Raw genomic sequence first — 21,083 nt, 5'->3', positions numbered from 1 at the left:
ATTAATGCACAGCCCCTACATTTTAATTACTAATGTGTCCAAACCCTAAGATTAGGCAAGCATTTCATTATAATACTTCAGTATAGTTCTCACATGGGTATTTCTCTTTACCTGGAAGTAAACTTTACCTTACATATACTTCGTTACGTATGTCTTATTACCAGACTATCACACACCAAATCAGTACACTATTGTTACAAAATATAGTGAATATAGACCAGATACAGAAAATATGACGGCCTAAATAGAAATCTAGAGAAAATAAACCATATAATGCAGTTTACTTTTTTCGTTACGGGACACCATTTGCAGAATACCGTTTGCCCAACAGCGCATGGTGTCCCGTAACGAAATGATTTTTATTATATCTTAAAAACTAAAGCAAAAACCTGAATATACTTTTACATTTTGAGTTTCAGGCTGCCTTCAGCTAAAAATTTTCGGAACATGTCGACTTTGAAAAACTTGAAAGAGAGCAGAGTTTTGCAAATGTTTTAATCTCGTTCAGAATACGCATTTTCTGCGATGGTGTCCCGTAACGAAAAGTATTCCGTCACTATTCAATGATGCTTATTATAATAAATATTTCGCCCTCGTATTGAGAAAGTACTACTAAATAGCATCTCAAAACACCTATTTTGAAAGATATTCGTCAGACTGTTGGTGAAATATGAACAAATTTGCTTCGAAAAAACGGTTGCTCATGGTGTTTCGTAACGCTGGAATGTGTCAAATTTGGAATTTTTCCTCACAGTAAAGTAGAAAACAACCCCCCCCCCCCCCCGTTGCTTAGCCAGAAAGAATAAAGCGGATAGCACTTAAATATTCGCCGTGATTGTATAACATTTCGCCGAATATCATTTCGCGAAAGACCTTACGCGGAATGTATGTTATATGGAAGAGTCCAAAATTTCTCGAGCTCGATTAGTTTTTGAGTTATGCAAAAATTTCTGTTTTATTCGTATGAGAGTCCTTATCCCCCTACCACAGGGGTGAGGGGCCTCTAACCATCATAAAATAAATTCATGCCTACAAAATTCCCCAAATGCCAAATTTGAATCCATTTGCTTGATTAGCTCTCGAGTTTTGAGGATATTTGTATTTGATTTGCATAGGAGCCCCCTCCCAATCAGGATAGGGGTCCTAATTCACCATAGAAAAAAATCTTGCGTCCAAAAACCCCCTCATGCCAAATTTGGTCCCAGTTGCTTGATTACTTCCCGAGTTATGCTCGAGTTATGCAAAAATTTGTGTTCCATTTGTATGGGAGCCCCCCACTCTTAGTGGGAGGAGGGGTCTCTAACCATCATAAGAACCTTTCCCGGCCCCATAAACCCCTACATTCAAATTCTCACGCCGATCGGTTCAGTAGTTTTCGTTTCTATAAGGAACATACGGATAGACAGACCGACAGAAATCCATCATCTATCAGATCCGCATTTCGCAGGCTTCATCTGCGTCTGTCTCGAGTTTCAATTATAAATTATTTCGGCCATTATAACAGAAACTGCTGTGCAGCAAAACCAAATTATGTTTATTTGTTTATTTGTTTATTAATTAATTATTAATTAATTAAGTCAACAGATTTTTCTATCCTACTGACAAGCTAAAAAATAATAGCAAGAGCTCTAAATCGGGTTTTCAACACGTTGCGGCTGACGTCAAAGTCGAAGTAGGACTCAAAACGGTTGAAGTTCCGTTGTAAGCCGGTTATAGTACCGAAAGTACTGTAGTTAGTTCTCCGATGCGGTATAAGCAAGGACTAAGGAGGAATTGTTCCGCGTTAAGCGAGACCGAGTTAAGATGTCTAGTCTTCCTAGAATCCAAGGACAGTCAATCCGAGATGTCAGAACATCTGATTCGAAGACAGCTCTAGTTACGTGCCGACGTGTTTGCAGGGTGTCAAAGTTGATTAATCTGTAGTGCTGTTCGTAGCTTGGTAGCCGGAACGGATCATTCCATGATAATCTACGGAGGGCATCAAAGCGGATGAACCTCCGTTGCACCGACTCTATTCGACTGACGCCGTTTTGGTAATACGGGCTCCATACGGGTGCAGAAGAGTGATTTCAAATAATAAACATCGTTGATGTTTTTGGCGATACGCATGATGAATCCCAGATTTCTGCAGGCCTTGTCGACAACGAATGAAACATGCTGTTTGAAAGTCAATTTAGAGTCCAGCAGTACCCCAAGATCCTTGACGCAATCTACACGGCGTGAGGGCACGCTTGATAATCGGTAATCGAATATTATAGGGTTCAGCTTTCTCGAGAACGTTATCACTTCACATTTGTCGGGGTTTAGTACCAAGCGATTGTGTTCGCACCATCCAGCGAATATCAACAGTTGCTCCTGGAGTGCGAGAGTGTCCGATGAATCGTTAACTTTCGAAAACAGTTTCAGATCGTCGGCAAACACAAGCCGAGGACCTTTGAGCATTAAGTTGACGTCATTGAAATAAATAAGAAAGGCCAACGGTCCGAGATGGCTACCTTGTGGGACTCCAGAAAAAGCGGTGAAAGCCGATGAGGTGAAGCCATTGATAGACACGTTGATAGGACGGTTCGTCAGATACGATTTAAACACCTGAAGCAGCGGCCCTCCAATGCCCAGTTTGTCCAGTTGTGCAACGGCGATTTGATGATTTAGCTTGTCGAAGGCGGCGGAGAGGTTAGTGTAGATAACGTCCGTCTGGGATCGGTCGTCAAAGCAGTCCGTTACGTACGTAGTGAGCGTTAGTAGATTGGTAGATGTTGAGCGCTACGGCATGCATCCGTGTTGCTCATCAGCGAGGTATTGCTGGACGAACGAGGAAACAACAACATTTGAAAAGGGCGGATAAGCCAACTGTCAAACAGAACGAGTGAGAGTTCATTTTCCTATGCTGCTCCAGCAAAATATAACTCTCTTTCGTTCTGTTTGACAGTTGGCTTATCCAACCCTTTCAAATGTTGGTCGTCAATTGAATTCCGTCTTCCGGGGATACTTGCAACACTTTTGTGCATCACGCTTTTGACAGCTCTAACGCATTTGTTTGTTAACATAACCATTTGTAGTCAATGACGTTTTAAAGAAGGGATGTTTACCTATTGTTGAGTTAAGGTTAATCCATTATATCATTGATTTGATTGTTTTTATACGATTTGAAAGTAATTTAACTTTCAGAGTAAGCAAAATGGATGCGCAAAGTAGCGTCAGTGCAATGACATGAAATTATTTTTTATCGTTTGGTTCTTGTACACATTTGGAGTATCATATAAGCTAACAAATAGCAACTTTGAACTTTATTTACATTTTAAACTTGGAGAAGTAACGATGACATCGTGTTGCTACTTTCACTATGGCGTGGCTTGCAGCACTTGTAAAATACATAACTATAGTAATAGACAGTATGTAAACAATATGTTTGCATCTGTCTAAATCTGTTATTTTGTTTAGGCATGTTATCTCCAGAAAAATTAAAATTGTGAAAAAATTCACGTGCCTTGAAACGGGAACAAAACAAAATATGCCTTTAGTATCTCTTGTTTTACTTGAAATATACTTAAAATATCTAAATATGCTCATTCGCGGTTTGAAATCAAATTTAAAATCATAAGAAACGCAAAATCAGAAAAGTGTTGCCCTATTGCCCTATTTTCATTTCATTATACAGGCTCATTTTGTTGATAATTTTTCTCATAATCATAAATCAAAAGTACTGACCACTATACAAGTCTTGGTTACTTACACTTGGACCTAAACGGTTATACCGGTTACTTGGACCTAAACGGTTATAAAGTTATACCAAGTCAAAGTTCAAAAGTGTTGCAAGTATCCCCAGATGATGGTACCTAATTCTCTAACAAGTAAGACAGTCCTTCCGTCTGTTACGAGTACGTTTATAATATTAATGACATAACTAGGACTAATCGTTAACGGTCATTTGCATTTGGATGTTAATTGCCGCAACTAAAGATTAAACACCTGCAGGAAATAGGCAGTTATCCAAAACAGCTTTCAACTTCTTTCATTGGATTAAATCGGATCATTTTTTAAATTAAGCACATTACCCGTTGTATCGTCATGGTTTTTTCCCGACTTACGTCAGTTTTTCACAATAGTTTGTACTCATTTCCATCAATCACTAGAAATAAAGATCATTAAATTTTGCAGATAATGCTCACGCTATTCTTTACCAATTAGGTGCAAAGAGGTTTGTTTGAGGTATGTGACGTGTGACAGCAACCCCAGAACTAATCACTTCTCAAACGTTCTCACCAGCTGTAGAAATATCTATTACTTTATTCAACAACTGATATAAAAAATTAGTAATCTAATAGTACTCATGTACTAAGAGTACTAAGAGAGCTCAACATGGAATGAAAAATAAAGCTGATCAGATGAGACGTGAAAAAAAAGTCAAAGGAGAAACATTGGTAGCATGTTTCTATGCATGAAAATGTAACTGGGTGAACGAAAAAGATCGAGTAATAACCACTTTCACCGAGGAACAATCTTGACATTGATGAACCTTGCAACAGAAAACGGTATCATTTCGGTTGACTGTCATCACCAACTGACTGAAATTGTTTTGTTACCACAGTCGATGAGCCCAGTTAAATGAACGCCACAGCAGCAGGAGATTGGTAGAATTGCTCAAGTTCACTGTCAAGTTGAATTTTTCGCTGTTTTAAAAATATAAGCAGTCTATTTTTGCGAATATTTGAGTCGGCTTCCGAACATGAAATTTCCTTTTGCACCTTTCTTGTCGTTTCGAACGGAGCAACGACGAACGAGTTCTGTAGCGTTGCCTATAGCACGCAAATTGGCATAGCCCAAGGCTTTGCATGGGATTTGATGGGTGCGAGCATATTCTCTGTGACTCCTGAGCAATCATCCGATGAGTTATGAGATCATAAAATGTCAACAGGTGGACCATTGTTACGCTCTAGCAGCAGGCAATAAATTGAATAAATGATTCAAACTCCCGGTTTATTTCAAACACACAGAGCTTGCCATAACCTGTGTAGTTCCAAGAAATGGTCTCGTTGTCAGACAGCAATGTTCGACAGGTTGATTTAAAAGTTTATTCCCTTCAGCTCGCTAATCTCCTTTTGACATCGTTCCGCATTTGAATATGCTTCATATTTTCCCGATTTACCTGTCTGTGTCATGTTCTACTTGTGCTGCTGAATTTACAGCAATTAAATTAGTTATTTCGAGCGAGCAACTATTTCACTTTCTAAAACAATGTAGCGGAGCTACGAAAGATACCCGTGCCAAACCAACAATGATGCAATAAAATTTCCTGTGAAACATGACTCGCCCTCTCACGCAAACGCTGGCATTTGCTGGCTCTAACCTGGCGGCGTCCATGCTGAAATTATCAATTATCCACCCCCACAGGGTCACGTCATGCAAGTGAAAATCAATCATTACTGTGGCGTGAAAAGTGATCCACACTTTAAGAGATCCGGTACTGGCAAAACAACCATCCTGACTGTTGTAGTCCGACAAAGACATGACAAAGTATAGCCGTACGGTCGCGAGGTGGAAGGATGTGGAGAGAGCGTCGCATTTTCGATTTTCCACCTATTCTAGTTGCGGACTGCTGATAGAAATTTTCAAAAAATGAAGTCATCAAACGGCAAAAAAGACACGTTCGACAAAGGAAGGAGTCATTGGACGACGCTCGTTGTGTTGCCCATTCGTCGGCGCAAACACGTCTATTGCGGAAAAGTTGACCATGAACTTAAGAATGCGCGTAATCGGACGATATATGGCGAAGCGGTCAGTGTATAAGCGATTAATGGCTTGTGTAATACTGGAGCAGCATTCTTCACTTCGTAGCGGAATGATTCATGAACCTAAATGGGTGCATGCGAAATTTAAGAAAATGGATAAAAAATTTCAATGATTATGGCTTTTGATTTGATTACTCCTGCTAGATACTTTTTCCAACGTATAAATATTACTATTGATGGAAATGTTACTAAAATATAACCTGCATAAGCAAACGGTGTCATGTTGAGAATGTCATTTGAACCATTTTTAATTTACACGTCGTGCAAACCAGCGGGGATCAAATTAAAAACGGTCAAGCGAACGGGGGTCCGCGGTAGAACAGGCATTCTCTACTGCGAACGATAGCTGTGAGCGAGCTGTGTGAGAGCTGTGTTAGAGAAAGAACCTATTTATATATGAGGTTTAGGTCTGTACCAAAAACCAGGTCTCTGACAGGACGTCATAAGAGGCTTATCGGTAACTAAACACAGGTCCCTGACAGGACATCATGCTTTCGTAGCAATGGGTTGTATCCTTAATCACCTCACTGGTCGACTGCTGGACTGCTCGATTGCTCGACTGTTTGACTAGACTGCTCGACTGGACTGGTCAATTAGACTGCTCGATTTGATTGCTCGACTGGACTGCTTAACTGAACTGCTCGACTGAACTGTTCGATTCGACTGCTTGATTGGACAGATCGACTTGACTGCTTGACTGAACAGCTCGATTTAACTGCTCGAGTGGACTACTTGACTTAACTACTCGATTCGATTCCTTGGCGTACTACTCGACCCGACTGCTCGACCTAACTGCACGATTGAACTGCTGGACTGGACTGTTCGACTGAACTGCTTGACTGGACAGCATGATTTATCTGCTCAACTTAACTGTTCAATTCGACGCTCGACTCAACTGCTCGATTCAACTGCCTGGTTCCACTGCTCGTCTGGACTACTCGACTCAACTGCTCAACCCGATTCAACTGCTCGACTAGACTACCCAATTTGTTTGCTTGACTCAACTGACAGCTTGATTCAACAGCTCGCCTAGACTGCTCGACTTAGCCACTCAACCCGACTGCTCGACTCAACTGCTTAACTTCACTGTTTGATTCGACAGCTCGACTTAACTGCTCGATTAAACTGCTTAACTCGATTGCTCGGTTCAACTGCCCAACTCGACTGCTCGATTCAACTGCTCGGTTGGACTGCATGACTGAACAGCTTGATTTAACTGCTCGACTAGATTGCTTGACTGACTGTTTAATTCGACAGCTCGACTAAACTACTAGATTCAACTGCTCGAATGGACTACTCGACTCAACTGCTCGACTCAATTGCTCGAATAAACCGTTCGACTGGATTACTCGACTCGACTGCTCGAATGAACTGCTCGACTCAACTGTTCGACTTAACCGCTTGACCCGACTGCTTGACTAAACCATTCGATTCGACTGCTCGACTCAAGTGCTCGACTATACTACTCGATTCAACTGCTCGACTGGACCACTCGACTTTACTGCTAGATTAAACTGCTCGACTGGACTGCTCGACTTGCTGCTCGACCACTCGATTCAACTGCTCGACTCGACTGCTCGACCTAACTCATTAAAAATGAGTTAATAACAGCAAACGATCAAGAATTTTCTAAGCAACATTTTACTCTAATCAGACGACATAAATGTTGCAAACAGCCAGAAGTTTCTATTCAGTTAAATAAAATCCAATACGACTATAAAAACTATTTGTTTCAGTTTCTCGCTATGACTCTTTTATGTATAACGTCTTAGAGCTTTATTATGCAATATAAGAACTCAAAGAACTAACACAAAGATTAAACAAACACTGGCCTATAGAATGTATCCGCAGTTTTCTGAATTCTGAACAGTCCAATAGCCTTTCGGTGTGCTGGTGGCCGACCAAATAAAACAAAAATAAAAAAAAAAATTCTGAACAGACATTTATATTTTCCGGATCGTAAGATTCGAGCTCAACTAGTCGTTAAATAAATCGCAAAGTTTTTCTAAAATACATATTTTAATGAAACTTTTGTCTAATTCTTGTTAGTTTTCCTCATTTTTGTTGATATTTCCGTGAAAGAAAATCATTAATGTTGCCAATGTATACTATCTTAATACATGAAAGCGTGCGAAATTTTCCGCTGCTGAAGCTGCCTCTCATGATAGATAAAGTCTTCCGCTAGCTGGTTCGTTATAGATTAGCTGAATTGACCGTTTCGCCCTGAATCAGCGTTTATACAATCTTGCTTGTAAGATGACGACCTATTTCGGTGCCTCACCTTTCTTTTTGTGAATAATGCAAAACGAATAATGAAAGGTTAAAAACAGGTAGAGAGTAGTGAAAAATGTTTAAAATGCAGAAAGTGGCGAGAAGTGAGAAACGAGAAACGAGTAATAAGTAGTGAAAAGCGAGAAGTAAGTTGTGAAAAGTGTGAAGTAAGTTGTGAAAAATAAGAAATAAGCTGTGAAAAGTGAAAAGTTGTGCAAAGTTACTGCTGAGCAGTGAGTACTGAGTAGCAGAGATGCTAGAGGTGAAGACATGTCTTTATTTTGAAGACATTTTTGAGGATTTATTTTGAAATGTCTTCATTTGAAGACACTTGAAGACATGCCTTCACCATGCAATTTAAATGGGCGGGAAATTTTGGAAACCCGGAAGAAGACAAATGGAGACATTTTTTCTTGATTCGGGAAGACTTTTCAAAATTTCACCTGGTAACCCTGGTGAGTAGTGAGCAGTTAATAATGAGTGGTGAGTAGTGAATAGTGAATAGTGAGTAGTGAGTATTAGTAGTGAGTAGTGAGTAGTGAGTAGTGAATAGCGAGTAGTGAATAGTGAATTATGGGGTTGGAACAGAATGACCATTCTGATCCGCATTATAGTGGGCTATGTACATGGGACTTGTTAATAATCGATATTCGACCATTTTTAAATACAAAACTACGTTAGAACACAATGCTCCACTTCTACTCGTTAAACCCTTAGTTAACACAGGAAACAAATATCCCTCCCGAATAGAAGCGAAACCATCAAGGAGTGGAAATTCTTAATATTGTTTTCCACTCCTGTCGTAAAACACCCGACACGCACATCTGGCAAGATCGCATCCCAGCGCAGCGTGGGAAAAGTAGAATATGGAAACCGTGGGAGACCACGCTATCACTCTCTCCGCTTTCCACTATTCCAGTGCACCGATCGATGCAGCGTGGGAGATAGGAACAACCGCGTGGAGGTGGCAGCTAGGCTAGGTTAATAGTGCTAGAATTAAGAAAAATCAGTTTATAACTCGGTAGTGAATAAAGAGGACGTAAGTCCTTTTTCCTAAAGTTCACATGCCTTTTTATTAACTCCTTTTATCTGATATTCATATTGTGGAGATTTTGCATTATTTCCAGTCATATGCGGCCATTTTCAGAAAACCAAAAGTCGCCATCTTTGATTCCAAAATGGCGTCAGAGCACAATTTTCCATATTCAGTCGTCATACTCTTTCACCAATACCCATTTTGAAGCGGTTTTGCATCATTTATTCATTTAGGCTTATACAAATTTGGAAAAAAGTTTATGTCCTGGTCTCGAAATATTGTTCAAGGGGGGGGCAAGAAAAAAATAATAACATCAAACCTTCAATAACTAAACAAAGGAGAAGAAACCAGTGTATATTTTTCCAGATTAATAAAAGTTCAATACAAAAAAGTTGTACAGTTCTTAAATTTTAGTTCAAACCAAAACAACTTTCAAAATTTTTTGATCCGAGCACATAAAATAAATATTCTGGCAGAGATGAATCAACTTGGAAATAGTGGAGTGCTACAGTATCACCTTAGAGAGCAATAAACGTATAACTTGACCTTCATTTGAATTTTGTTTTTTACTTGCATGTCACTCGGTTAGTTACCTTGTATTTTAGAATAATCCAAATCTCTGTCACTTATTAGTTCAGAACTCGGTAACCACGAAATAGTATCGGAATCTAATCTTCTCGTAAAAATGGAATTTGGGACCCTAAAACTGTTTTACTTGGAACGCATGTGCTATGCTACTGACAATTTTTAGGAAAAAAAATTTCTGACACCATTCACGTGTGAAACCGCTTGTTTCTTGGTCAACCTTTTAGTCATATGAATATCAGCCCATTCCTCAGCTGATGCTGGTTCTCAACAGCTGTTTATCTTTAATATATTAAGGATATTAAGGACTTCGGATGAAGTGCAGTACTGCGCTGGGAGTTGTTTTCCAAATATCAGGGCTTCTAACAGCCCTTTGTCGAAGAACCTTGATCTTTAATTGAAAAATGCCGGATATCGGCGTAACAGGTGTTCCGAGTCTTTTTTTCTATGCCACAGCATCGACATTTATCACCTGTCAGTTTCCCCATAAGCTTCAGATGATAGCGGTTTGGACAATGTCCTGTTATAAGATCAGTATAAATGTTTAGATCTTTCTTCGAAAGCTCTAGGATTTTGCGAAGTATTGAAATGTTTGGAGAGATAAACTGTTTCGACTGCCTAGTAATGAAAGTGTTATTCCAATTCCACCTTCGTACATTTCCATACCTCCCAGTTGGTCTCGAGGTAAGACGCTGGTCTAATAAGCCAGTCGTCGTTTTTTCGAACCTTGGCTAGGAGAGGCTGTTAGAGTCAATAGGATCGTAGCACTGACCCCGCACTGTCCTGTATTCTAACAGCTGGTTGCGAAGTCTGTTGTATAAAAAACAGAAGGTCAACTTTCGATAACGGAATTAGCACCCAGGCTTTGCTTTTTACATTTCCCTACTAAAGCTCAGTAAAAAAGCAATATAACTTAACATGACTTGATTTGATGTAATGGTCGGGGCCACCGTTGATCCCAATGATAATCACAACATGACAATAGCCAGAAAAGTTTCGAACAGTTCAGTGACATCCTTTCTGCATGCGTCCAATGCATGGAAAAAATTGTATCTTTAGGTTTTTCGTCCCTTACATCAAAAATTAGGGTAGGTACATGGACACTACGGAATAAAACGATCAATTTGGAACCCCGAAAGCACCGAAAGTTGATGTTCCGGAGTGTGTAATTTGTTGTATTTCTAATTTAAGCTTATCTACTACCTATGACAGTAAAATATAATCCCACAGCAATTCGGAATATCTTCGTCAAAAGTGGTAGCAAATTTCACTAATACATTGTTTAGTTGATTGATGCCTCAATCTAATTCGGTTCTTTTGAAGCAAATTGAATTAAAATGGAACAAAATTTAAAGTAAATGGAGCCAAAAGTCTAATTCCATGCACCCCAATTTTTGGCGTCGGAACTTAAAGGTTAAGCACAATAGTCGCCTGTGACCTGTAACAGGAATCAGAAAGCATAGCTGGTGTAGAATAGTTGATCGAGACTAACGGGTAAATTACTTCAACTTTGCACGCATTGTGTAATTTAGAGATGTAAACTTGTTGAATTGTAAAAATCTGCTTACCATTAAAGAATGCAACATTATTGCACTTTATTTTTTCGCCCCTTCAAATTTCGAAAATTTTTGAAGGGGGGGGTGACATAAACTTTTTTTCAAATTTGTATAAGCCTTATTTCAAAAAAAATTCGAAACTTATTGTTTGTATACCAAAAACCTTTACGTCAGGGTATAGTCCTCATATAATACGTCCACTGCAATGCAAAGAATTTGAATTCGCTGTCATAAATGAATCTAGACAACTATATTGCTGATAGGACGAATGACAGAAGAAGCACAAAAATAAGTTTTTTTGTTTAATTATAGTCACTTTAACAACTCGGGTCATTCGTGACTTCTGCGGGGTTGGGAATTGAACCACGGTCGTCGGTGTGAGAGCCTCTCACTGAGAGGCGTGAATGCTAGCCACTGAACCGGTATTGACCCTAACGAAAATAAGGTTATTGCCTTATAAGACAATATTTTACATGCAAAAATAAGTGTGAAAATACAAATCGTGATAGAATTATTCGTCTTCTTATTTCTCCAGATAAAGCTTATAGCTTCCTCGAAACGGAAAAATGTAATTAGAAAAATCTTTCTGAGAACGCTATATTACTATTGAAGACGAAACGTGAAACTAGTGATTCTGCAGAAGAAGAAGAAGAAGAAGAAGAAGAATCAGAAGAAGAAGAAGAAGAAGAAGAGGAAGATGGAGATAAAGAAGATTAAGAAAACTAATAAGGGGCAAAGTTTTGATTTTTGATTAATATTAACTTATATGGATTTTGTGTTGATTATTAAAGCTCATACTTGCTTTGAATTGTTTTATATAATGTTTTATCCTATAAAAAACCATCTGCAATAGTTTTCCAAATGACCCTCATTTCTTATACGTCATTATTCTTAAAAAATACTTGAAAAATGGTTGAAAATTCTCCCTAACACAAAAAATATACGTTCTAATGCAAAATAAACCTGAAATTCGGGCTCAGCACCCCAAAATTACTTAAGAACCGCATATTATCCTTGATGAATCCTTGAAGAGATTTTTTTGCTTGGCCAGCATTTGTATGGAGTCGCCCCACTGTGCGCTCAGCTGAGCGTCTACTAGCTTGTTAGTAAAAATACTTGATGATTTTTATCTCCGTAAACGCACCTAATTCTGCGTACTCCACATTTTGGTCAAAACTTTCAAATTCCTGCCAATTTTTATCTTAATTAATACTGCTAGAACTATTAATTTGAGAATGCTATGATTTCTAACGAAAGTATGCGGTGCGCAGAATTAGCTGCGCTTACGGTATTCATATTTTTTATTGATACAGGATTATTATTGCTGATTGCAAGGAAAATTGTACCATCCAAAGTGCGATATCGCTTATAAAAGTGCTATTAAGTATACATTAAATCGTTTCGGTATCTTCGGCGCACTTTTTCGTTACAATTCAATGAATAAGTTCGCCGAAGAGACCTAAACGATTTAAGCTAAAATAGTACTTTTAAGAGCGAATGCGCACTTATTGATTGGACAACTTTGTTTGCAATTAGCAATACATTCTTAAAAAATAAAATTCGCAATCACGGTATCCAAAACAGAAAATCACCATATAAAAAATGGAGGGAGGAGGCAAAAGAAATGGTTAAGCGCTATCAGTTGGACACCTGCCGATGAAACATATCGGTTTTTCATTGTAGTTACGCGGAAGACCCGCGATTATTATACAGGTGAACCCGCCACTATTCTTTGTAACATTTTGTTATAGTAATTATTGACACATGACTGCCAATACATCCACCAAAACAGATGGATCGCGTTTTATTCTATCATGACCAGAAATATCTACAGTACACCATCTAGGTATGGTTTGCTTCCCGGGACATCTCGTGTCACTCAAAACAAAAAAAAAATTAAGGACAGAAAAAAATTATTACGACTATTCGAACCGACATTAAAACCGGTCAGTTATTGCCAAACTTCGACGACGAATGTCGGGCCGTCCGGCCAGCTGAGCCAAAGGGTTTCTATTTTTGCCAGCCGACCGACCGAAGTGAGACGCGCACCGAACAATATGTATAATTGACTCTTTTCGCTTCAATTTCCAATATCAGTGAGTGAGGTTTCGTGCGCCCGACGGGCGCAGAGATTTTATTTTATCGCATTCCTGCTTGACGACTGTGAAGCAGCAGCGGTTTGGCTTTGCCATCCACCGTGGGTCCGTCCACCCGTCCGTGCCGGGAACAAGGTGATGCTGGTCGTTGTTCTTTGCGTATCCCAGGAGATTAATGAGTTTTATTCGTTACATATTTAAGACGATGAAATGTTAATGGCTCGAACGTTACGAAATTAAATAATAAACAATCAGCGGAAATGTACCGAATTGTTTGTAATGCGACGGATATTTTGGCCAAAAATGAAATTGTCCCACTTAGAAGCGATGAGGCTGTGCTGATATGATAAATACGGATTTGCCGAACTTTTTACTAAATGAAATTTTTTTCGATCTCTGGCCACTTGGACGCTATGAGACAAAATTTATAGCTCAAAAAATCTTCTTCTTTCACTACTGTTGGCATTGCTACCATTCGCCTTACGCGTGTTTTGCAGAATCCGACCTGTACTCGACGTTCTAGTTTTCACGGCGTTTTGCCACTATTTTGGTTGTTTGACTCACAATACATCTTGTCACATCCATCACGGGAAATATTACTAACGACATTTCGTTGCTTTCTGTCAATGCATTGCATTATGATGCGACTCTAAAGTGTGGTATTTCGGCACGCAAAAGATACAGAAACGAATTAAATGTGAAAGGTACTCTTCGTTGGTCCGTTATATAATGATGGTTAAAGAATGAAAATTTTCGTTCATTTAGTGTCACTCTCGGTTGTACTTGGATTTCAAGCGATTAACATAATTTGTTCATTAGGCACTTATACCCCGTGATGATCATACTGTGCCAGAGACTTCTGAGGTGGCCAAAAATATCTCGTTTTCAGCTTGCTTGGGCCAATTGTGAAATGTTACGAATATGCATAGATTCACGACAAATAATACAACTTGTTGCCAACGAAAAGAGAAAACTACGTTACTAACGATGCACCATTTGTATTATTCTTTGAAAGGTCTAGCTTTAGGTGGCTAAAGTATGCAACAGAACGCACGTGCTTAGAATGACGCCAATGTTACACTGTAATCTAATGGTAAATTTCGCTTTCTATAGCTACAATAAAATTGCAGTAATATCTTGGCATGCATTAGCAAAACAGTGCGTCATACGGATCCATCGGGACGAAAGGCGAAGAAGAAGGGATAAATTTGTCATACTCTCGCTTTGAAATGACCCTCGACAGCTTTTGCAAAGACCTACAGTTTTGGGAACGTTTTCTACGCTGTTACCCGTGCCTGGCCTGGTTTAACCCTGGACGCATTCGTCGTCGATTTTCGGCTTTATGAATTGCATGTGTTCATACATCATTTCGCTCATTAGTAGTGACAAACGAAGCAACATACCACATTCTTGCTTCACGGTTTAATTTATGGCTCAATTTGATCCACTATTTTAGTTTATCGTGACCATGAAATGCTCGACAACTGCAAAACAATTATATTTCTGTAGAATGAACTTTAATTGAAATTGACCTTTGGGTAGAATCAATATAAATTTTTCATGTGCCAGTCAAATTAAACATTCGCTCGATGAATGTTTATTTGGCTAGCTGGTCCAACCAGCTCAATGGGAGCTCGTGCCACCACGGACCAAATTTTCTCCATTCCGCAGATTCTGCAGCAACATCTGGAATACAATGTTCCCAATGTCCATGTATCATATGTAAATCAATTTCAAGGCAACACACGATATAATCGTTCGAAAATAGCTGTGGCAGATAATGCATCAATACGGATTTATGGACATCCTGAAGCGACTGATTGCCGCTACTTTGGGTCAAATGAATCGTATTATGTGCGTCTCTGCGGCATTGTCGAGCGTTTCCCAGATGCGGCGAGGTATGATATAAGGTGTCGACATATTCTACATACAACATCGACGAGCGGGCATAGAAATAAGAGCTACGATTTTCAGCAAGAATTGCCAACTACTAGAATATCGCACATAGTTTCGATATTTAGCCAGAAACTTCAGAACGGCGGACACAGACACTAATGATTGATGGCGACGAACTAGAAGAGGAAGAATTTGTATGTTTGAGATTGCTGGTGATCGCACGAAAAAATACTACAGTAAATTGGGCTCTCTTAGCCACCTCACCCCAGATCAAGAAGTATACGCCGTACGACAATTTACAGAACCTATATTAGACCGATAACTCTTTATGGAATTAAAGCAGTGGACGTAATGCTGCTCACAACAGATATACGCGCTATTGCTGTGATCGAGTAGATCGAGCGAGATGATCTTTGGTCGAATACAAAGTAAAGCAAAAACCCAAATCATACACGCAAAAGATGGGTGGCTACAACAGGTCGGACAAATAATGTTTAGATCGTACGAGCCAGAAGATGAGTGCAGTGACAAACATTTTCTTTAATAATCCCACCGGCTCGAGGAATACCGAGCTTAATATTCAAGATGGTTCGACAAGAACGAAGGCAACTTCTAAAATGCCTAGGAAATTGACGACGAGTGGCAGAAGAAAGAATTGGATAATGACGAGCTCAATGACGAGACTTGCCGCTTCTGAAATCATGAGAGTGAGACCTCGGAACACCTACTCTGCGAATGCCGAGTATTGATACAACGCAAACTGCGTATCCTCGAAAGGAAATCCTAGAACTTTCCGATATCTGGAATAAAATCCCATTGAAGTATTTAACTTCATACGAAGTGCAGTACCGAACTGGGATACATGTGCAATCTGACACGGCCAAAGACCAAAGTGATGAGCCAAAAGTATGCACATAGATTAAGGTGGAGTATACCACAATAGATCTCTAGCCACTCTGACTCTACGCTGAACGAGGGGTGATGACAATTGACAACCAATAGTAAAGTTCTTGTTGATTTCCCTATAATAACGTATTCACATAAAAATAGACTGATTTTAGTGATTTTTCATACGATCATGCATCCATCTATGCATCGGCAATCATAACTACCATGTTGTATACAGAACAAAACTGAAAGCGTCATCAGTTGATTTGCAGCAGCCATGGCAAAACAGTCAAGCAACTGCGTTGGATGCTTTGTTCGTACTGCCAGCTCCACTCTGGACCGAAGAAGTTGGACAACGTGACGCACTTCGTGTCCGTACGTGACCTACTTGACACTGGACGGCAACGACTGTTACTATACGTGCCCCACCTAGCGACATTGGCGTAGCTAGGAATTATCTCTGGAGGGGGCCCAGGGGGTGCCCTCGAAAAAAAATTTTTGTTCATTATGTATGAAAATATCGATCTAATTACACAAATATAATGTTCTCAGCATGAATATTTTATTTATTTTATTAATTATTTCCGAGACGGCACGTCGAAGTAAAAAGTAATAAGAACGTTACAGCGGAAAACTCTCAAACGTAAAACTTTTCAGTTTGCAGTTTTACGAGAAGGTGAACTAAACTCGTAAAGGCTACACACCGACGCCTGACATGTGTAGGGACGAGAGAGGCAATCTAAACATAAACGAGCGCGACATTGCCACCAGGAGGAAGCAGTTTCTCGATGAACACCTCAAGTTGCAGAAGGAGGAGGAACGGAAGTTAATCCATGGAAGTAACCTGATCTCCAAAAAGTCAAACGAAAACTCGGGTTGCTGAAGACCAACAAAGCCGTTCGTTGGTACAAACTGCCTACCGGCAGATCTGTTTATAAAGAGCTAGCAACGGCTGTAGCACCTATAGCGATAGACAGGTCTTGTAGAAATATCGGGAGTACAACTTGCCCATTCCTTACATTTTTATTTATTTCAAAGTAGCATACGATACAAGTTAAGGCAGATAATGCATGAACACGGTTTTCCGGATAAGCTGACGCGATTGATCAAAGCTATATTGGATCTAGTGATATGCTTCGTGCGCATTTCAGGAACACTCTCGAGTCCTTTTGAGACGCGACGAGGGTTGAGACTAGGTGACGGCTTATCCTGCATACTGTTCAATATCGCTCTTGAGGAGTGCTCAAACGAGCAGGCATCCAAACGAGATGCTTTTCACTAATTTCTAGGCTTTGTACAGATTACTTTTGTATCAAAACACGGAAATTTGCAACCGTGACTCTGCTCTCGGAGGATATACGAGCCCTGACCATGTCCGAGCGGAAGATACTACGAACGATATTTGGCGGAGTACAAATTGAAAGCAGAGATTGGCCGAGGCATATGAATCACGAGTTACAGTCACTGCTTGGAGAGATACCCATCGTGCATCTGGCGAAAGTCAGTAGGCTGCGGTGGGCTGGGCACGTCATAAGGATAACAGAGAACAGTGCGACGAAAACAGTTCTCTTTAGCCGCACCGGCACAGGAACGGGGATGGCTCGACTAAGTCGAAAGTGATTTGCGAGTTTTACGATGACTGGGAAATTGGCGACGAATGGCCCAAAATCAAGTTGAATGGAGACGACTGCTTGAAACAGCATGAGCCACCTCGGCTCTAGGCTGCTGACGACGACAACAACAGCATGTTTGCATAAATTCATCTACGCAATGGGAATATATACACTAAATTTTTCTCCTGTGTTCAAATTCCAGTGGGGAAAATTTCTGGAGGAACCCTGGTCCCCCAGGCAGCCCCTCTAGCTACGCCAATGCCTAGCGATGATGTTAAATATATTTCCCACACTAGGCTCCCTGAGAAGGGTCTTCTGTGACTGACGATCTACGTGAACGTCCAAGCCACCGTTCTTTCCTTCGGGGCATGTAATAAACGGGGAGATAGGATGCAAACCGAAGCGCCTTCCGGAAGTTACCACCTCCATCAACAACTATCACGCGATGGAAGATGTGGTATTTTGGCCGGACCTGGCCTCGGTGTTTTGTGCTAAGGGATCACTGGAGGAGACGGATCGGTTGAAGATAAGTGTTGTACTGAAAACCCTCAATCCTTCCAACGTTCTCCAAATGCGATCGATAGAGAATTTTTGGGCGTACCTTAAACATCGTAACATCAAAGAAACATCAAACTCAAAGAACATAATCATGCTATTAAAATCTAATCGAATCTTTTCGGTTAATGTGTTGGAGATAATGCAACACAGTGCAATTTCTCACAATTTTGCAAAACAGTAATTAAATCCCGTTCTATATATCACTATCTCAAGCCTCTCGGGCTTCTTGCGACCATATTTCTGTTAGCATAGTGCAGTTTGGTGGTGGTTTGGTTGTTTTCGTCGTCGTCTTCGGCTTTGTCCTCACCTTGATCTTCGTCTTCGTCCTCGTCTTCGTCTTCGCCTTCATCTTCGACTTCGTCTTCGTCTTCGTCTTCGTCTTCGTCTTCGTCTTCGTCTTCGTCTTCGTCTTCGTCTTCGTCTTCGTCTTCGTCTTCGTCTTCGTCTTCGTCTTCGTCTTCGTCTTCGTCTTCGTCTTCGTCTTCGTCTTCGTCTTCGTCTTCGTCTTCGTCTTCGTCTTCGTCTTCGTCTTCGTCTTCGTCTTCGTCTTCGTCTTCGTCTTCGTCTTCGTCTTCGTCTTCGTCTTCGTCTTCGTCTTCGTCTTCGTCTTCGTCTTCGTCTTCGTCTTCGTCTTCGTCTTCGTCTTCGTCTTCGTCTTCGTCTTCGTCTTCGTCTTCGTATTCATTGTCGTCTCTGTCTTCATTGTCGTCTTCGTCTTCATCGTCGTTGTCGTCGACGTCAGCATAGACCAGGGGTGGCTCGTGCTGTCTGAAGCATTCATTTCCGTTCACCTCGATCTTGCACCACTCGTCGCCAGTATTCCAGGCGTTTCAGAAACCGCAAGTCGCTTTCGACCTGGCCCCTCTGTTACTTAAAACAATGTCGAAAGGGCAGTTAAAGAGAAGCGTTTCAGTTGTACTGTCGCCCGACATTCTTACTACGTATTCGGCCCACCATAGCCTAACGATTTTCGACATTCATACGCCTCCGCCATTCTCCGCTTTCAATTTGCAATCCGCCAAATATCGTCTACACCACCTTCCGCTTGAACACGGTAAAGTTTCAAGTCGATAAAGAATTACAGTCAGTCCACAATCATGGGTTCCACATAATTATGGGTTATTTTAGCTTTTTCTACCGATTAATGCGTGAATATTATACGCAGTAATGGCTAAAATTGTTACTCATAAGTAGCACTAATAATTTTATCAATAATTAGGTGATATTTAAACGCTAATCAGCAGCTAGAGCTAAAATGGCCCACAATTATGTGTGACCCATGATTGTGGACTAGTGTTCGACATCGGAACGAAAATTGAAGTCCGGGTTCCGGTCCGGTCCGGTTAAAAATCGGCACGAACTTTGTTATTCCGACTTTATTCCGGTCCGATTTGGCACTGTTCTGGTTTCGGAACCTGAACAGAGCCAAATCGGACCGGATTATTAGTCTTTATAGTCGGAATAACAAAGTTCCTGCCGACTTTTAACCGGATCGAACCGGAACCCGGACTTCAATTTTCGTTCCGATGTCGAACACTATTGTGGACTGACTGTACCAGTCTAATGAGAGTTTTGTACATTGTCAGTTTCGTACGGCGGCGTATGCTTTTTGCTCGTAACGTTTTGCGATAGGCAAAGTAGTCCGATTTCCTGTTTGAATACATCGCTATAAGTTCCTAGTAGTACAGCTGTCCTAGGTCACATGCGCTCTCAAATACACGAACTCTTGTTCCACTTCTAGTTGGTTTTCGATACACCTGTTTAAGCCCAATCCTATTAGACTCCGCTGTTAATCTGGTGTAGATTGCCTTCACCGTTGCAAAGCTCTTGGCTATGACATAAAGGGTGTCCCACATCAAATTGCACCACGGAAAAAAACCTTGCAGGAAATTAGCCATAGGGTAATTTCTCTTGAAAATTAGGATAAAAATAGTTTAGAATGTATTGTTGACACAGTATTTTTTTTATCACTGTCAGTTTTTCGAAAACTGCAAAAAATGGCGTCACCCGAATAGCAACGCCGCGAATTTATTTTGTGCAAGTACCTGGAAAATCCTCAACTCTCTCATCGGGACATCGGAAAACAACTCAGGATCGTGCAGTCAACGGAGAGTCGTGTGATTAAACGTTACTAGACAACTCAAAGCATTGAACGGAAGGATAAATGCGGTAAGCATGGATGTTCTATTAGTATCAGGATCACAAGCGTATCGTGAAATCGTTTAAGCGGAATCCCAATGATTCAATCAAGGATGTGGCCAAAAAGTTGAATCTGTCCAAGTCTTTTGTTCAGAGAGCCAAAGACCGTGAGGGATTGGATATGTACAAAGTGCCCAAGGCTCCAAATCATGACGAACGACAAAATACGGTGGGAAAGTCACGGGTCCGGAAACTGTACACCCTGATGTTGACGAAGCCTCATTGTCTTATCGTGAATGATGAGGCTTACGTCAAGGCGGACATCCGGCAGCTTCCGGGGCTATCGTTCTTCGCCGCCCAGCACAAGTTGCATGTTCCGAGGAAAGTAAGGAAGCAGTATTATTACCAATGTAAAGTAATTAATAAGTCAAAATGTAATGCATTTTTTGTAAAATGGCTTACTTTTAAAGTTTAAGAGTTTAGGAATTAAAACAGGAATGAGGATATTTAATCCCTTATAGCAGCGCTTCCCAACCTTTTTTGGTTGGGATTCCGTAAACTCTCCTGCTGTAAGCTACATTTTCGTGAACCCCAGGGTGTTCACTAATCCCCATTTGGGAAACATTGCCTTACAACATTGTTTCCAACAGTAAAGG

Source organism: Sabethes cyaneus, chromosome 2 (genome assembly GCF_943734655.1).
Source record: "Sabethes cyaneus chromosome 2, idSabCyanKW18_F2, whole genome shotgun sequence".
In the NCBI taxonomy this organism is placed as follows: domain Eukaryota; kingdom Metazoa; phylum Arthropoda; class Insecta; order Diptera; family Culicidae; genus Sabethes; species Sabethes cyaneus.
Note: the sequence above shows the minus strand (reverse complement) of the source record.